This window comes from Castor canadensis, chromosome 1, assembly GCF_047511655.1.
Source record: "Castor canadensis chromosome 1, mCasCan1.hap1v2, whole genome shotgun sequence".
In the NCBI taxonomy this organism is placed as follows: Eukaryota; Metazoa; Chordata; class Mammalia; order Rodentia; family Castoridae; genus Castor; species Castor canadensis.
In genome coordinates this window covers 118,495,550-118,510,321 of record NC_133386.1, presented here as the reverse complement: position 1 = coordinate 118,510,321, position 14,772 = coordinate 118,495,550, and the positions used below count along the sequence as shown (strand labels likewise).

The following is a 14,772-nucleotide window of genomic DNA, read 5'->3' as shown; positions in this document are numbered from 1 at the left end:
CATCGTGTATAGATTAATAGGTTATTGCAGGGAGTCCCTTAGGACCATAATGAGAGCATACAGCTCTGCCCTTTGAGTGGAGGCAAAAACAGTATCTTCAACCTTATGGCAATCTTTGGTGTAATAGGCAGCAGCACCACACCCAGAAGCAACAGTGAAAATTGTGACAGCCACTGATAGAGGGGAGGATAGAATAATTTTTGGAAAAACAAAAGCATGAAGGGAGGCAAACTATAAAAGTTTTGAATGCAGGAGATGTTCCCCAATCTGTCCTAGAAAATTAGCCAGTGCAAATTGCCCTAAGTCTGAAAATTGCCATAACCAATGCTGTTGATCCTTTGAAAATGGGACAATATTACTGGGCTCATGCCCCAGCAATTCACAACAACCAGTGCCTCCCATCAGCCTAGCTATCAGTTCATGATATGGTGTGAGAACCTTCCAACACCCCCTGCAATTGCCAGAGTGCTCCCATTGGCATTGATGGAGAGTGTAAAATCAGTAATTGAACAGGCTGCTGTGGATCCCAGCGCTGAATCTGGGTTGTAGTAATTGCTCTCTCTACTTTAATCAATGCCTGTTGGTGTCTTCCATAAGTTCTCAAAGTGAGGAAGGATTAGAGTTGCCCTTGAGCAGTTGAAAAAGAGAGGTAAGGTGTCAGTGGTAAGTTTTAGAGAGGGTCTGAGCCAATTGGTATCTCCCAGCAGTTTTTGTAAATCATTTAAAGTTTTTAAACTATCCTTCCTGATCTCCACCTTTTGAGGACAGATCAAGCATCTGTTGATTACTTGACCTAAATATTGAAAGGGAGGCATTATTTGTACCTTTTCTGGGGCAATGCACAATCCCCAGGCCCCAAGGTCCTTTGTAACATCTGCCAGGATTAGTAAAATGTAGACTCACTGGGATAACTTATCAGAATATCAGACATAAGCTTCTGGATCCTTGTGACATGTAGGTTCTATTGCTGCAGCAACACATTCCTGACACATAGTGGGACTGTTAGCCATGCCTGGGGGCAGCACTGTCCAATGAAATTGGTGCCCAGGGCCCTGATGATTTGGTGTGGTAAAGTGAAAGCAAATTTTTTTCTGTCCTTTGGATGGAGAGGAATGGCAAAAAAAGCATCTCTAAGATCAAGAATGCAAAGACAATAATTTAGTGGAATAGCTGTGGGTAAGGGAAGGCCAGGTTGGGGTGCTCCCATTGGCTGCATTACAGTAATGGAGGCTCTTATAGCCTCCATCTTCCTGACTTCTTTCTAATCAAAAAAATTGGAGTATTCCATGGGCTGTGGGTAGGCTCAATATGTCCTGCCTTTAATTGTTCCTTGACCAGAGCTGTGGCTGCAGCCAATTTCTCCCTTGTCAAGGGCCACTGGTCCACCCAGGCTGGATTTGTTGAGAGCCAAGTGATCTGGGCTGCATGTTTGAAAGGGGAGTGATTAATTTGTTGGACCAGGGCCCCTACTGAAAAAGCTGTGCCACCTGATATCCTAGCCCTGTCCTTCCTAGATTCTGTACAGGATGTAACCCACCCTGTTGATGTTTTCCCAATCCCCTAAGTGGATTATAGCCTTGTTGAAACATTTGGTGAGAGGCCACAGTCTTAGGACTGCAGAGTGTAACTCCCATACCCTCTAATACATCTCTTCTCCACAGATTGACCAGAAGATTGTCTAGGACATAAGGAGCAAAAAGCCCTCAGTGTCCCTATTCATCCCTCCAATGGATCTGCTGAGCATCTGGAGGGGCCATGAGTGGCCCCTACCCCTTGCAGATCTGCAGCAGAGGGTTGGCAAGGCCAACTTTTTGGCCAATGTCTAGCAGAAACTACAGAGACGTCAGCACCAGTATCCAAAAGTCCCCAAAACGTTTTCCATTTAAGAACAAAGTGATTTCCATCTTTTCTTTTGTTACTTGCTGTACCCAATAGGTATGATTAGAGGAACCAAATCCTCCAGCTCTCCATGGAGTGTGAGTTAACACCTTGCCTTTCTTCACGTTTGGGAGAATAACCAGCTGAACTATTTTTATCTCTGGAGATACTGCTACAAAGACACCTGGTGCCTGGGTTGTTATCTTAATTTCCCCAGTATAGTCTTCATTAATCACACCTGGATAAACCTGTAATCCTCTTATGGTTGTGCTACTTTTCCCTAATATTAAACCCACGGTGCCCTGGCACAAAGGGCCATAGACACCCATAGGGATAATTTGCACTCCCAAATCAGTTGTTAATACATATTGAGAGGTGGGACTGAGGTCCAATCCTGTGATTCCTGGGGTGGTGAGGATGAGGTTTTCAATGATGGGTATTGGTGAGGAGCCTGCATGATGATTGCCCCCACTGTTTGACGGGGTTGGGCGGGACCTGCTGGAAGTTTCCCTGCCCTATAAGAGGTTGCCCATCGATATCTGTTTTGGAGTGACATTCATTTGCCCAATGCTTTCCCCTTTGACACCAAGGACATATCTGGGGGTTCAAGCTCTGGGTGCATTGGCACCAGTTAGTTGCCCAGTGACAGGCCCTAAAATACCTAGCTGTGGTTGGGGCTTACTCTGACACTCCCTAGCAAAATGTCCCTCTTTTCCACAGGAAAAACATGCTCCTTTTTTTCTTCCCCCAGGGTGGAACACTTCCTTTAAGGCAGCAGCTAAAACTATACGCTGGATGTGACTCAGCCCAACATCTACAAAGATTCTTATCATTTCCTGTCTATATGACTGAAGGGCTGCTTTACAAACCTTATTAGCCTTCTCAAAAGCTAGCTGTTTTACCAGTATGTTTCTGGCTTCAGCATCGGCCACTATCCTGCCTACATTTTTCAGTCAGGGTGCCACAAACTCTTGATATGGCTCATCAGAACCTTGGAGAATGCTAGTTAATTCCAAAGTCTTTTCACCTTTCATGGGTAGTTCTTGCCATGCCCTTGTGCCTGCGATGGCAATCTGCTGATATGCCTGAAGGGGATATTGTAATTGATTATCCACGCCTTAAAAGCGTCCTCTTCCCATGAGTATATCTGCAGTGATATGCAGACCATGGGCCAAATTATCGTTTATCTGCCCCTGGCATAACTCTACAAAACCTGTTTTCCACAGCAAATAACACCTGGAGAGAGGCATGCTTTAGCCAGCCCTGTCCAGTCATCTGGAGGCTTAGCAGTATCTCCTACCACATTCTGTAATAGCCCAGCACAAATGGTGCTGTAGAGCCACACATTGTACAGGCTTGTTTTACCTCCTTTAAAGTTTTAAACGGAATCTTCATGAAATCTCTGTTGCATGCCAGGGTCATTAGGGTCTGTCCTCTCAAGCACAGGGTAAAATTTAAAACCAGCTGTATCCTCTTCTTGACTTCAGACCACCTGTAAGGCAGCCTGCAGAGGACTCTCAGCAAGAATAGGAAAATTCTTGGCCCATGGAAGGATCCCCAAATGCATGGTTCCCAGTGCTTGATGTGCCAGAACTTCCTCCTGACCCTCCCCATCTGACTACACTGAATCAGAATCTCCAGACTGAACTTTACTTTTAAGGTGGGGCTGACAGTTCAGTGCTTCCACAGCCCACAGAATCTTGTTACTGCTTCTCACACTCCATATGAGTGAGTCCCACTTCCTGGCTTTGCTTCTTACTTCTATGCTCTACCGTAAGTCCTCCACTGCTCTATCTTAAGTCTCTCCAGCTCTACCATAAATCGCTACTGTACTCTATAGTACAATTTCTACCTTAGAGTTCTCCTACCATATAATGCTTAATTCTTAATTCTTAGACCTTATAATGCTTAATTCTTAAACCTTATGATTCTTAATTCTTACACCTTATGATTTTTAATTCCTCTGCCTTATTGTTCTTTTTTTTTAATAGGGGAGAGTGCAAATGCAGTTCCCCAATACTACAAATTATGCAGTCGAGTTTCCCACATTTGGGGAAATCGCAGGGGTCAGCACATCCGGAGTGCAATGGTAAGCCTCACCCTGGGAAAACCACCTTCATGATCATGGTATCCTCCATGCCAGGTAAGTATTGCCTTATAGTCCTTAACATAGCTTTTTTAAAGCCTAGAGTTCTCGTTCCTTAGACTCACCCTGTCCTATGGTTTTATACATGGCTGTAGTCAACTCACTCTTCACTCCCACCTTACTTGTTTCTCTTATGTGCATGCTTCTTGGAGAGTGTCTTCTTGCCTCAGGCTTCGAGTTCCCCTGTAGTTAAATAAATCGCTTGCCCAGGAGTCACCTTGCTTTCAGATCCCTGTTCAGGTGCCACCTCTCACGTCCCACAAGAGCTTGTCCTAGAAACCTTCACTGAGGCCCATGGGAGATGTAGAAAAGACAACAGACAAAAGACAAAACATGCATAAATCTGGGGCCAGGCAGGCTGTGTGCTTGGATGGAGACACACCAGGCCCTCCTCCATCTCCAGTGTGTTTATTATATACAGTAGCAACTAGGAAGAGAGGCATTTCTCAGGGGAGGAAGTGTGACACTATGATCTACAGGAACAGTAAGAACCTGTGACATCTTCTCTCCAAACATAAACATTAAAGGAAAAAACATATGTACGGCATCTTGCCCACTTCTGCAGCTGAGGCTGTGCCAATCAAATGTACAATTTTACTGGGCATAACTGTACTTGCTCTCTTCTGCAGTTTGGGGCTGTGACAAACTCAAACATGCAGCTTATCCAATACACCTGTTGGCTCTCCACACTTTATCTTTTGTTTTGTTTTGGTTGAGGTAGGGTCTCACTTTAAAGCTCAGATGTCCTAGAATTTGATGTTGTAGCCCAGGCTGGCCTTGAACTTGCGATTTTACTGCCTCAATCAGGTTCTGGGAGGTGTTGGCTGTGCATCACCACCCCCAGCTCTAAATATTTTATCTTAAATTCATTTGATGGTTATTATAAGATATGGGTTTTTATGTTTTTATGTACTTTTTAAATACTAGTCAATTTTTCATTGGATGTAGAATAAGATAGCCTCGGATTTTTATTGACATTGCTGCATTTATTAATACTATTTTTTCATTTATTAATACTTGTAACATTTATTTGTTCAATAGGCTTAAACAATTGTATTTGTAAAAATTAACAATTATGAAATATCAGAGGATGTTGTTTTCTTTCAGTCCCACTGAAATTGCCTTCCTATAGAATCATACCTTAATTTATAGATCCATATATTAGTTGTCCACATAAAATAAATTATTTCTACTGGTAGGAATGAATAGGGATTCATTAGTGCATGCTTATTTCCTGTTGGGTATGTGGTCAGTGTTTTGAGCGGGCATGGAATGTAAAAATATTTTGTGGTCCTTCCTCAGAAAAACTTGGATGCCTCATTTTTACTCCCATTAGCCCTACTAATTAATACTTGAATATGCAATGGCATATTTGAGACATACAGAACTTTTTTTGTTAAAATGTAAAATGTAGGTAGATTATAACAGTTGTCTATAAAATACTTTTTATTAAAACTAACTTCTCATGAAGAAGGTTTTAAAGTTATTAATTTTAAGTCAAAGAAATGTTTTGGTAAGTTAATAATAGCAATAAGATTTCAAAATTCTACAGCCCAGATGAACCAATGACAAATTTGGAATTAAAAATATCCACTTCCCTAAAACAAGCACTGGATAAACTTAAACTGTCATCAAGGAATGAAGAAGATAAGAAAGGTAAGATTTTATTTTATTTCATTGTGATTTTTTTTGTATAGGAGTAAGCAGTCATTCAAGAGATAACAATAGCTTCCTGAATGTAAGTATGAAAAAGTAGCACCTTGTAGTAAAGAGCTTATTTTTCCATAAATGCTAATACCATAGAATCAATGAGTGATTCATTCCAATAAGTCTTTATTGAAAATACAATCTGTTAAAAATTTTCTTCTATGGTATATTAATTTTAAGTCAAATTTCTTTGATAATTGAAAATGTTTCTTAACATTAAATATATTTAATATTTTCTGGCCTCTGCTGGGTACCAGGAGACAAAAACACTCTTTCAGGATTTATCTTTTACAGAGTTAAGCTGTTGAATAAAACATTGCCATATGCAATAGAAATGTGTTATGTATCACTTTGAAGATTCGGGCAAAACCTCATTACAGTAGTTGGCTTTTTAAAAGACTTACCTTATAGAAAAGTTACTTTATAAGAATGTCACTAATGTGAATTTATTTATTTTTAAAAATTTATTATTAGGTTATATTTGTTGTATGGGGGGATTTGTTGTGGCAATTCAAATAGGCTTATATTGTATATTGGTCAGATCATAACCACCATCTCTTCCCCTTGACCCCCTCCTCATCTCACTTAAAGCAATTGCAAGAGGTTTCTTTGTTCTATTTCATATAAGTATATGAAATCCATCCACCATATACCCTCACCTTAATTCTCCTTCCTTCACCCTCCTCCTCTCACAACTACCCACACACACATAAGCACTGTAGCTATTTTTTGATCCTGTCTTTCATTATTAATATTTAAGTCAATGTTCAGAGGGATTTCTCAATTTATTCCCGCTATGAATATACTCTACTTTTGTCTGTTCAATCCCTTCCATTAGTCTCTCTTACCCTTTACCGCCCACCCCCCATTTTTCAACAGCTTTCCATACACATCCTTATATCCTCTACCATCACAGGTGTTATGTTTTATGATATTATTGATGCTCTATCATTCTCTTTTCCTATCCCTCCATCCCCAAGTTTCATAGAGATCACTATTACAAACATGTTCTACATATGAGTTTGTATATGATCATCTTTGCTTTTGTGTCTATGTTTATCTGTTGAATATATCTTCAACATATGACAGAAAGCATGTGGCCTTTGTCTTTCAGAGCATGGCTTACTTCACTTAACATGATTGCATCCATTTACCTTCAAATCCCATGTCATTATTCCTTATGGCTGAGTAAAACTGCATCGTGTATGTATACCACATTTTCTTGATCCATTCATCAGTTTTAGGGCAACTGTGTTGTTTTCATAGCTTGGCTGTTGTGAACAGTGCTGAGATGAATATAGGTGTAGAAGTGTCTTTATTATATCCTGTCTTATGTTCCTTTGGGTAGATGCCCAGGAACAATATCACTGGATCATATTGCAGTTCTATCTTTTGCTTTTTGAGGAATCTCAAAAAATAACAGTGGTACAAATTTGTATTCCCACAAACAGTGCATAAACGTTCCTGTTTCGCTGCGTCCTCACTAACATTTGTTGTTATTTTTGCCCTTGAATATGGCCATTCTAACTGGGGTGAGATGAAATCTTCATGTAGTTTTGATTTGCATCTGTTTTATGGCCAGGGAAGTTAAGCATGTCTTAAGGTATTTATTGGCCATTTGTACCTCTTCCTTTGAGAATTTTCTGTTTCATTCATGTGCTCATTTTTTCATGGGGATACTGGTTGTTTGGAGGTTGAGTTTTTTTAGTTCCCTGAAGATTCTGGCTGTTAGTCACCTACAAAGATTTTCTCCCATTCTGTGGGCTGCCTCTTGAGTCTCATGACTTTCTTTTGCTGTGCAGAAGCTTTTTAGTTTGATGCAGTCCCATTTATTCATTTTTTCTCTTAGATGTTGAGCTCTTTGAGTTCTACTTAGGAAGTCATTCCCTATGCCCATATATTCCAGTGTATTTCCTATGACTTCCTGTAGTTGTTTCAAAGTTTCAGGCCTCACATTAAGGTCTTTGTTGAGTTTGGTACATGGTGAGGAACAGAGATCTAGTGTCTGTCTTCTACATGTAGGTATCCAGTTTACCAAGCAACATTTGTTGAAGAGTCTGTCTTTTCTCCATCAAGTGTTTTGTCTATAGTTGTGTGAGTTTATTTATATATGGGTCTTCTGTTCTGATTCATTAGTCTTCATGTCTGTTTTTGCACCAATACCATGCTGTTTTTATTGTTATGGCTCTGTAGTGTAGCTTAAAATAGAGTATTGTGATACATCCAGAGTTGGACTTTTTGCTCAGAATTGCTTTGCCTGTTCAAGGTCTTTTGTGTTTCCATATGTATTTTAGGGTTGCTCTTTCTATCTCTGTGAAGAATGTTATTGGGATTTTGATGGGGATTGCTTTGAACATGTAGATTACTTTTGGTAGTATGGCCATTTTCACAATGTTGAGTCTACCAATCCAAGAGCATGGGAGATCTTTCCATCTTCTGATGTCTTCTTCAATATCTCTCTTCAGTGGTTTATAAAGGTCTTTAGTTTCCTTCGTTAAATTTATTCCAAGGAGTTTATTCTTTTTGAGGCTATTGTAAATGGTATTGTTTCCCTGATTTCTTTCTCATCTGTTCATTGTTGGTATATAAGAAAGCTACTGATTTCTGTATATTAATTTTTTTTTTTTATTCATATGTGCATACAAGGCTTGGTTCATTTCTCCCCCCTGCCCCCACCCCCTCCCTTACCACCCACTCCACCCCCTCCTGCTCCCCTCCTCAATACCCAGCAGAGACTATTTTGCCCTTATCTCTAATTTTGTTGTAGAGAGAGTATAAGCAATAATAGGAAGGAACAAGGGGTTTTGCTGGTTGAGATAAGGATAGCTATACAGGGCATTGACTCACATTGATTTCCTGTGTGTGGGTGTTACCTTCTAGGTTAATTCTTTTTGATCTAACCTTTTCTCTAGTTCCTGGTCCCCTTTTCCTATTGGCCTCAGTTGCTTTAAGGTATCTGCTTTAGTTTCTCTGCGTTAAGGGCAACAAATGCTAGCTAGTTTTTTAGGTGTCTTACCTATCCTCACCCCTCCCTTGTGTGCTCTCGCTTTTATCATGTGCTCATAGTCCAATCCCCTTGTTGTGTTTGCCCTTGATCTAATGTCCACATATGAGGGAGAACATACGATTTTTGGTCTTTTGAGCCAGGCTAACCTCACTCAGAATGATGTTCTCCAATTCCATCCATTTACCAGCGAATGATAACATTTCGTTCTTCTTCATGGCTGCATAAAATTCCATTGTGTATAGATACCACATTTTCTTAATCCATTCGTCAGTGCTGGGACATCTTGGCTGTTTCCATAACTTGGCTATTGTGAATACTGCCGCAATAAACATGGATGTGCAGGTGCCTCTGGAGTAACAGTCTTTTGGGTATATCCCCAAGAGTGGTATTGCTGGATCAAATGGTAGATCGATGTCCATCTTTTTAAGTAGCCTCCAAATTTTTTTCCAGAGTGGTTGTACTAGTCTACATTCCCACCAACAGTGTAAAAGGGTTCCTTTTTCCCCACATCCTCGCCAACACCTGTTGTTGGTGGTGTTGCTGATGATGGCTATTCTAACAGGGGTGAGGTGGAATCTTAGTGTGGTTTTAATTTGCATTTCCTTTATTGCTAGAGATGGTGAGCATTTTTTCATGGGTTTTCTGGCCATTTGAATTTCTTCTTTTGAGAAAGTTCTGTTTAGTTCACATGCCCATTTCTTTATTGGTTCATTAGTTTTGGGAGAATTTAGTTTTTTAAGTTCCCTGTATATTCTGGTTATCAGTCCTTTGTCTGATGTATAATTGGCAAATATTTTCTCCCACTCTGTGGGTGTTCTCTTCAGTTTAGAGACCATTTCTTTTGATGAACAGAAGCTTTTTAGTTTTATGAGGTCCCATTTATCTATGCTATCTCTTAGTTGCTGTGCTGCTGGGGTTTCATTGAGAAAGTTTTTACCTATACCTACTAACTCCAGAGTATTTCCTACTCTTTCTTGTATCAACTTAAGAGTTTGGGGTCTGATATTAAGATCCTTGATCCATTTTGAGTTAATCTTGGTATAGGGTGATATACATGGATCTAGTTTCAGTTTTTTGCAGACTGCTAACCAGTTTTCCCAGCAGTTTTTGTTGAAGAGGCTGCTATTTCTCCATCGTATATTTTTAGCTCCTTTGTCAAAGATAAGTTGCTCATAGTTGTGTGGCTTCATATCTGGATCCTCTATTCTGTTCCACTGGTCTTCATGTCTGTTTTTGTGCCAGTACCATGCTGTTTTTATTGTTATTGCTTTGTAATATAGTTTGAAGTCAGGTATTGTGATACCTCCTGCATTGTTCTTTTGACTGAGTATTGCCTTGGCTATTCGTGGCCTCTTGTGTTTCCATATAAATTTAACAGTAGATTTTTCAATCTCTTTAATGAATGTCATTGGAATTTTGATGGGAATTGCATTAAACATGTAGATTACTTTGGGGAGTATAGACATTTTTACTATGTTGATTCTACCAATCCATGAGCATGGGAGATCTCTCCACTTTCTATAGTCTTCCTCAATCTCTTTCTTCAGAAGTGTATAGTTTTCCTTGTAGAGGTCTTTCACATCTTTTGTTAGGTTTACACCTAGGTATTTGATTTTTTTTTTGAGGCTATTGTAAATGGAATTGTTTTCATACATTCTTTTTCAGTTTGCTCATTGTTAGTGTATAGAAATGCTAATGATTTTTCTATGTTGATTTTATATCCTGCTACTTTGCTATAGCTATTGATGATGTCTAGAAGCTTCTGAGTAGAGTTTTTTGGGTCTTTAAGGTATAGGATCATGTCGTCTGCAAATAGGGATATTTTGACAGTTTCTTTACCTATTTGTATTCCTTTTATTCCTTCTTCTTGCCTAATTGCTCTGGCTAGGAATTCCAGTACTATGTTGAATAGGAGTGGAGATAGTGGGCATCCTTGTCTGGTTCCTGATTTTAGAGGGAACGGTTTTAATTTTTCTCCGTTAAGTATAATGCTGGCTGTAGGTTTGTCATATATAGCTTTTATAATGTTGAGGAACTTTCCTTCTATTCCTAGTTTTCTTAGAGCTTTTATCATGAAATGATGTTGGATCTTATCAAAGGCTTTTTCTGCGTCTATTGAGATGATCAAGTGGTTTTTGTCTTTGCTTCTGTTAATGTGGTTTATTACGTTTATTGATTTTCGTATGTTGAACCACCCCTGCATCCCTGGGATGAAGCCTACCTGGTCGTGGTGGATAATCTTTTTGATGTGTTGCTGAATTCGGTTTGCCATTATTTTGTTGAGGATTTTTGCATCAATGTTCATTAAGGAGATTGGCCTATAGTTCTCCTTTTTGGAGGTGTCTTTGCCTGGTTTTGGGATAAGTGTAATACTGGCTTCATAAAATGTGTTTGGCAGTTTTCCTTCCCTTTCTATTTCATGGAACAGTTTAAGGAGGGTTGGTATCAGTTCTTCTTTAAAGGTCTGATAGAATTCAGCAGAGAATCCATCAGGTCCTGGACTTTTCTTTTTGGGGAGACTCTTGATTGCTGCTTCAATTTCATTTTGTGTTATAGGTCTATTCAGGTGATTAATTTCCTCTTGGTTCAGTTTTGGATGATCATATGTATCTAGAAATCTGTCCATTTCTTTTAGATTTTCAAATTTATTTGAATATAGGTTCTCAAAGTAGTCTCTGATGATTTCCTGGATTTCCATGGTGTTTGTTGTTATCTCCCCTTTTGCATTCCTGATTCTACTAATTTGGGTTTTTTCTCTCCTCATTTTAGTCAGGTTTGCCAGGGGTCTATCGATCTTGTTTATTTTTTCAAAGAACCAACTTTTTGTTTCATTAATTCTTTGTATGGTTTTTTTGGTTTCTATTTCGTTGATTTCAGCTCTTATTTTTATTATTTCTCTCCTTCTATTTGTTTTGGGATTTGCTTGTTCTTGTTTTTCTAGGAGTTTGAGATGTATCATTAGGTCATTGATTTGGGATCTTTCAATCTTTTTAATATATGCACTCATGGCTATAAACTTTCCTCTCAAGACTGCCTTAGCTGTGTCCCATAGGTTCCGGTAGGTTGTGTTTTCATTTTCATTGACTTCTAGGAACTTTTTAATTTCCTCTTTTATTGCATCGATGATCCATTCTTCATTAAGTAATGAGTTATTTAGTTTCCAGCTGTTTGCATGTTTTTTGTCTTTACTTTTGTTGTTGAGTTCTACTTTTACTGCATTGTGGTCAGATAGTATGCACGGTATTATTTCTATTTTCTTATATTTGCTGAGGCTTGCTTTGTGCCCTAGGATATGATCTATTTTGGAGAAGGTTCCATGGGCTGCTGAGAAGAATGTATATTGTGTAGAGGTTGGATGAAATGTTCTGTAGACATCTACTAGGTCCACTTGATCTATTGCATATTTTAGATCTTGGATTTCTTTATTGAGTTTTTGTTTGGATGACCTATCTATTGATGATAATGGAGTGTTAAAGTCTCCCACAACCACTGTGTTGGCGTTTATATATGCTTTTAGGTCTTTTAGGGTATGTTTGATGAAATTGGGTGCGTTGACATTGGGTGCGTACAGATTGATGATTATTATTTCCTTTTGGTCTATTTCCCCTTTTATTAGTATGGAATGTCCTTCTTTGTCTCGTTTGATCAATGTAGGTTTGAAGTCTACTTTGTCAGAGATAAGTATTGCTACTCCTGCTTGTTTTCGGGGGCCATTAGCTTGGTAAATCTTCTTCCAGCCTTTCATCCTAAGCATATGCTTATTTCTGTCGGTGAGATGAGTCTCCTGTAAGCAACAAATTGTTGGATCTTCTTTTTTAATCCATTTTGTCAAACGGTGTCTTTTGATGGGTGAATTAAGTCCATTGACATTAAGTGTTAGTACTGATAGGTATGTGGTGATTCCTGCCATTTAGTTATCTTAGTTGTTTGAAGGTTTGATTGTGTGTACCTAACTTGATGTTACTCTCTACTGTCTTGCTTTTTCTTATCCTGTGGTTTGGTGCTGCCTGCCTTTTCATGGTTAAGTTGGGTGTCACTTTCTGTGTGCAGGATCCCTTGCAGAATCTTTTGTAATGGTGGCTTTGTGGTCACATATTGTTTTAGTTTCTGCTTATCATGGAAGACTTTTATTGCTCCATCTATTTTGAATGATAGTTTTGCTGGGTCGAGTATCCTGGGGTTGAAGTTATTTTCATTCAGTGCCCGGAAGATCTCACCCCACGCTCTTCTTGCTTTTAATGTTTCTGTTGAGAAGTCTGCTGTGATTTTGATGGGTTTACCTTTGTATGTTACTTGTTTTTTCTCTCTTGCAGCCTTCAATATTCTTTCCTTAGTTTCTGAACTTGTTGTTTTAATGATGATATGTCGTGGAGTAGTTCTATTTTGATCTGGTCTGTTTGGTGTCCTGGAGGCCTCTTGCATTTGTATGGGAATATCTTTCTCTAGATTTGGGAAATTTTCCGTTATTATTTTGTTGAATATATTACGCATTCCCTTCGCTTGCACCTCTTCTCCTTCTTCGATGCCCATGATTCTCAAGTTTGGTCTTTTGATGGAGTCGGTGAGTTCTTGCATTTTCTTTTCACAGGTCTTGAGTTGTTTAATTAATAGTTCTTCGGTTTTTCCTTTAATTACCATTTCATCTTCAAGTTCTGAGATTCTGTCTTCTGTTTGTTCTATTCTGCTGGATTGGCTTTCCGTTTTGTTTTGCAGTTCTGTTTCGTTCTTTTTTCTGAGGTTTTCCATATCCTGGCTGTTTTCTTCTTTATTGTTGTCTATTTTTGTCCTGAGTTCATTTATCCATTTATTCATTGTGTTCTCTCTTTCACTTTGGTGTTTATACAGTGCTTCTATGGTTTCCTTTATTTCTTCTTTTGCTTTTTCAAATTCTCTATTTTTATTGTCTTGGAATTTCTTGAGTGTCTCCTGTACATTTTGGTTGACCCTATCCAGTATCATCTCTATAAAATTCTCATTGAGTACTTGTAGTATGTCTTCTTTTAAATTATTCTTGTAGGCTTCATTGGGTCCTTTGGCATAGTTTATCTTCATTTTGTTGGAGTCTGGCTCTGAGTTTCTGTTCTCTTCATTCCCCTCTGGTTCCTGTACTAATTTTTTGCTGTGGGGAAACTGGTTTCCTTGTTTTTTCTGTCTTCCTGTCATTGTCCTTGGTGTTGTTACTGTCCCTGTACTGTGTGTAATTAAGTATTTTCTAGCTTGTAATAATAACAATGGTAATATTGAGAACGGAAGAGTGAGCTGAGATGGAAAGCAAGAAGTTAAAGAAAAGGGGAAAACAAATATACAGACAAGAGGGAGAAAGCAGAACAAGGTATCAGACAAGAGAGTTTCAAAGGTATAAACAGGGAGTGTTAGTGTACTAATCGACAGTAAACTGAACAGACAATAGAGAGACAGAGAGAGGATTGAAAATCAAAGATAAAAAAATAAAAAATAAGTATATGAAAGTAATATCTATTTATAAAAATGAATTAAAATAAAATGGAAAATAGGAAATTAAAAAAAAAAAAAACCAAAAAACTTCCAAGTTTATATGCAATGCAATTTCAGTCTTAATAATTTGGATGTCCGTCTTAATCTCCAGTCCTGGAGTTGGTGCCTCAGATGTTGTTCTGTAGTTGTCTCATCAAAGGGGATGCATAAAGTAGAACAAAACTACACTCACACACACACAGAAGAAAAAATAAAAAAAAAGCCCCACCAAGTGTCCCCAGTTCAAATGCAATAGTTTCAGTAAGTTTTTCGGCTTGCAGGTGTAATTCGGTTGTTCTCTCATCAAAGGTAGGGAGAAAAAGAAAAAAAAGCGTCTGGAGGCAGTTCTGAGAGTGGTATCTGCAACTGTGGCTTGCCTGCCTGCTGCTCTCAGCCTGTAGCTGGCGGCGTTATTTATGCAGATCTCTGGGGTGAGCTTAGCACTCACCTGGTCCCACAGGCTTTGTTTGCTCAGAGTTCTCCTGTGCGGGGGAGGGGGGCCTCTGCTACAGGCTTTTCCCTTTCCAAGCACTGGGAAAGG

At 38.9% G+C, this 14,772-nt stretch overlaps 1 non-coding gene across 1 annotated transcript; it reads right to left on the bottom strand.

Annotated features, from left to right (window-relative positions):
* Positions 1 to 3,866: 3,866 nt before the first annotated feature.
* LOC141415759 (U1 spliceosomal RNA) lies at positions 3,867 to 4,029 on the bottom strand. Its single transcript, XR_012440718.1, has one exon. It is a non-coding gene; the product is annotated as a U1 spliceosomal RNA (small nuclear RNA).
* Between the last annotated feature and the right edge of the window lie 10,743 nt (positions 4,030 to 14,772).